We start from the raw sequence: 5,326 nt of genomic DNA on the forward strand, positions 1-5,326 counted from the left end.
CTGTTAATTGCAGACTTATCGTGCTACTCCCTGAAAATATCAGAAGTGTTATAAATTGATCTCAACTGTTATATATTTTGCTCCACTCGAAAATGGAAATTGTATTAAAAGTGTAAAAAAATTTGATTAAAAAAGTTACTCCAGCTTTACCAATCGAGAAAGGCATGAGCTATCAGGGTGATCTTACAGATCCACCTAAGCCAATACAGGACAAGGTACGTCTTATTACACTTAGAAAAATATGCTCTAACCACATACTATTTAAATTTATTTGATCTTTTGTTATAGAAACTTTAGATCATATGGTAATGAAGGTATGAAAACCTAGATGTGGTATGGTTGAACCAATATGATTCGTCGAGTAAGAATATTTTGACCTGAAATTTATTTGAAATCTGTTTAAATCAACCAAATAATTTTTTTGAATATAATTTGAACACTTTGATGGGATAATAAATTTGAAAGTTTATTATTTATAAGTTCACCTTAAGACCCACACCCACCCACTAAAACAAATTTCTTTTAAGAATATTATATTCTGTGTACTGATTTTTCAATAGTTGTGTAACATTCATACAAATCTCTATACAATTCAATCGACAAAACTCTGCAATTTTTTGCTTTAATTTTGATGGACTTCAAATTACTTAAGATTTTGTATGCATTTCCTTATACTTAGTATGTAAGACATATATGCATTTGGCTTATATAAGTGCTATTTGAAGAATACATTTTAAGGTATTATCTGAAGACCAAACTATTCGGTATGAATTCAACCGTATCCATTGAACATAAACACGAAATCTTAATTTTACCTTTACAAATTACTTGGGAAATATAAAAAAGACCTAACAGTTGAATCATATCTCAAATCTTCCAAAAAAACCGCCTGCAATTTTCATGATATTAAATTTTTGAAGAAATTCATTTTAAATTTATTGAACAATATAAACTTAAAAACCTTAACCGAACCCTAAGTTTATGGGGTCGTATAAATCATGTTCCTTACATAACATTTTCTTCCAAATAACAAACCAATAAGTTTGCATTCCTCTCTAATCCAATATTCCCTCAGCAGCCCGATAAAATTTATTTTTATAAATTAAACGAAAGTACGGAAAACTTTTACCGAAAAGGTGCATAAAATGCTGCATTTTATTGCACCGCTCATAAGCATAGCAGCGACGCTGGTGCCATTGTTGCTATTGCTGCTATTGTTGTTGCTGCTGATGCTGCAGCTATTGTTGTTGGTGTTGGTGTTGGTGTCGGTGTACCAGAAGTGAGCCTGAAATGCAACATAATTTCGCATACACCGGAAAGCGGATGCTTGGAATTAAATGTGGCGGCAAAACTTTACATTTCGAATATGCTATTCATTTCGTTTTGTTTCGTCTTACTTCCCCTAGTTCTTGTTGTTTGGTCCTGCATCCTGTTCGTTTTATTTTGGCTGTTTCGAATGCCTTTGGTCCTTTGCTTTTGTGTTTCCTATTATATTATTTTTGAAATCATTTTATTGTTTTGCAAAGTTTTGAATGAAAATGAAAATAGGCAAGAACTGCACTCGTCGCTGGAAAAGTTGAAAAAGTTTTGCGCTCTTCTGGTAGGTACCCATTTTTCGGCTACAACGCATAAAACAATGAAATTGTTGCATTCACTGGAAGCTACAATAAAGTGGAGGCGCTTCTACATAAAAGAGTTCCAAACTCTGCGAAAGGCTCAATTTGGCCGTGAAAGCACTGCGAGTTCCTCGAATTCAAAGACAAAAATTCTCAAAAACAAAAGACAAAAGCAAATAAAATAACTGTAATAAAAACGCAAAAACTGCAGAAAATTGCAGAGAATTTTTTTGAAGAAAAACGGAAGTTTAGGTGTCAAAAACAAAAAGTACTTAAATATTTTATTAACTTAAGGCTTTTTTGTTTCGAAACATTTTTGAAAATACTCTCAAGTGTTGAAGAAATTTTTGCTCTGTTTTGTTTCAAATATGCACTTTCATTGTGAAATAAATATAACTTAAATTAGTTGAGGTTTATTGAGTGCAACAGAATAAGTTAATTTTGGATTTTTATAACTTTTTTAAGTTCTTTGAACTTATTTCGTACTCTGACAGCACAACTTTAACTTATAAATTAATAAAATTGCAATTGGTTTAATTTTTTTGCTCAATTGTGAAGATAACGAATAGAATTTTAAGATAGAGGTAATCTACTTAACTATCAACAACTTTAAAGTAAATAGGTGACTTCAAAAAATATTGGTTTATCCAACATTAACAACAGCAAGTTATGTTTCATAAAAATTAAGTATCAAAAAGTGGAACTATTCTTCTCCGTAAATAGATCTGAGTTAGTTACACTATCATTATGACATATGCTTCATCTAAAAGATTGTTGTCATACTTCTAGTATAAAAAATATTTGTTTTCATTGTACAAATACCAACCAGATTCAGTATCAGTGGAGGTTTTGTACCGTTAGTATGGAAGAAATTAGTTAACCCACATAGCAGGATCTTTGACCCACCTCGTTTTGGGAATGAACCATCAGTGTAAAATTTGGTTTCATCATTCAAATACCAACCAGATCTAGTATCAGTGGAAGTTTTGAACCATTAGTTTGAAAGAAATAAGTTAACCCGCTGAGCGAGATTTTTGACCCATCTCATTTTGGTTATGAACCACTCAGTGTAAAAAATGGTTAGTTTTATCATCCAAATAGCAATCAGTATGAAAGAAACTAATTAACCTGCTTAGTAAGATCTTTGACTCACCTTATTTTGAGTACGTACCACCCAGTGAAAAAATACTTGATTTCATTGTTCTAATACTAATCAAATCCAGTATCAATGGACATTTTGAATCGTCAGTATAGAAGAAATTAGTTACCGCGCTGCACAACATCTTTGACCCATCCGTTTTGAGCATGTACTACCCAGTGTAATAAATACTTAGTTTCATTGTACAAATACCAACCAGATCCAATATATGTGGGGGTCAGTATGAAAGAAATTAGTTAACCTGCTGTGTTCGATCTTTGAACCACCTCCGTTTGGAAATAAAATATAATATATTGTTCCCACGCGTATTGTAGATTCACGATCTCATAGTGGAACCAGAACCTAACATTATCATGAAAATAAGCTATAGCATTATTTTATAGGCCACAGTTTTTAGTTTTAGTTTTAATCTCTAGTAAAGGCACAGTAACGGCGTGACCATTACCCCTATCTAATGACGCTCTAAAGTGTGGCTGCCGGCAACTTCAGATCAGAATCACTATGGTTTTGGAAACTTTTCAGATTGTATTTTATATTTCCTTCGACGTAAATACTACTTAATTAATACTTAATAAAATTTTAAACTTTCTTTGGTCGTGTGATATATTAAAATCGTAATTATAGGAACTTCAGCTGAAGGATTTCCATTCAGTGCTATCTAATGTGATTTTAAACTTTCCGGATAATTTATCTCTATAATCATTTAATTTTTTCGGTATTTCATATGCTTTAACAAATAAATATATCTGTTGAGTTCTTTAGTTTATTTCAAACTTAACATGTTATCTTCTACATATTTTATTACTCATACAATTTTTAAATAAATTTTACTAACCCAGCAAAAAATCATTTCTTTACAAATTTTTTAATAACGTTTAGATAACGTTTCATAGCATTTAATATGCATTTACATATTTATGCAATTTTCTCCTTTATTAAATATAACAAAAATACATAAATTTTGTGGAAATTTCATATTCATTATTTTCATTTAAATCTTAGAATATTTCGGTACCGAATTCCTAACATTTTTTTGTCCACATTTACATGTGCTTCACTGGCTTAGATTTAAAACTGAACCAAATAAAATACATGCGCCTGGGAAGGAAGGAAGGAGGGTTTTATTTGATTTTGGACTATGTGAACAGGACTACGTACGTACGTAAATGAATACGGAATAGCAGTAAAACGTCCTTACGCCATTTTCTATTTTTATGCAACTTTTTTTTTTATTTGTTTATTTTTTTATTTTTTTTATTGCAAGTATATTTTTTTGCAGTTTTATTGCAATTTGTAAAATTTTTATACGTTAGTGGGGAAGTACCAAAGTCGTTATGCAAATAAGTCTCTCAAATACTACACAACAAATGCCATAACTACTGCAATAATTGTTCCTGTTGTTGTTGTTGTTGTTGTTGTTGTTGTGTTGTGTTGTTGTTGGTATTCGTACCAATTCTACTCGTTCTTACTACATTAGTTGCAAATAAAAATGGAGCTAAATTTAATGTTTTTAAAAAACACTACGTTGCACTTTAGCAGCGATTAAAAATGCATTTTTTTCGTCTTGTTTAGCGAAGCTTAACTCGATATCATGTTACTATTTTGTAACTAAATGCTTTTTTTTTGCAGTGTACTTTCTATGTGCGTATTTACTAAAACCTAGAAATAAAAAGAATTTTGGAAAAAGGGCGATTAGTGTTAAGTGGAGCAACGGAACTGAATTTTGTAGGCTGCACTTATTTCTTGTTATCATTGCTAGAACGGAAGGGGGAGGAAATAAAATTTTTTTTTTAAGATTTTTAAATTAAATTTCAAAATTTCCAGAGAGTTATATAAAAATAACCTAATATTAATATAAATTCATCTTAAAATAAGAGATTGAGATGAGATTAAAATATTTATATTTATATTATATATACATTTATAATATAAAAATTTATAAAAGAGTCCAAATAGTGATGAAGAAACAACAACAAAATTTTAATTAATTTATTTAACTTTAAGTAGTCATACAACACTGTTTCGAGTATTGCCAAGTACTCATCATCAGTGATCTTAAAAAATATTCAAATTATTATTTAATTAATTTATAATCCGCACATAACTTGTTAGACTGCAAGTGCCAGACTTAGAGCAGGTACTGGTCTAAGTTTTAGACTGGGTTCTAACCCATAGAAAGTTTACGGCCCCATCATCGACGTAGCTGCTCCTTTCCTGGCTAAATGTTTCGTACACCAGTATGTCCCGATACCCTGTAGAGAAGAGACACTTGTGGTTATTTGATAATAGCTGAGAAAAAGTTTTTCTGTCCAAATAGTGCAAATGTGCCGTTTTTATACGATTGTGAAAATTGGTGTTTTAAAATGAATTTACTGTGTTGATGAAAAATATTTATTTTAAAAGGTGTATATATTCCCTAAACTCATCAATATGTAGACTTTCGTATTGAAAAGTCTCGAATGTCAGGTCTTGGCAGGAAGTTGAAAGGGAATAGTTGATTTTTTTTACTTTTTCCTAACCACTTCTACATATAACTAAATTTTTAATTGCC

The sequence above is a fragment of the Teleopsis dalmanni genome, chromosome 2 (assembly GCF_002237135.1).
Source record: "Teleopsis dalmanni isolate 2A chromosome 2, ASM223713v2, whole genome shotgun sequence".
Lineage (NCBI taxonomy): Eukaryota > Metazoa > Arthropoda > Insecta > Diptera > Diopsidae > Teleopsis > Teleopsis dalmanni.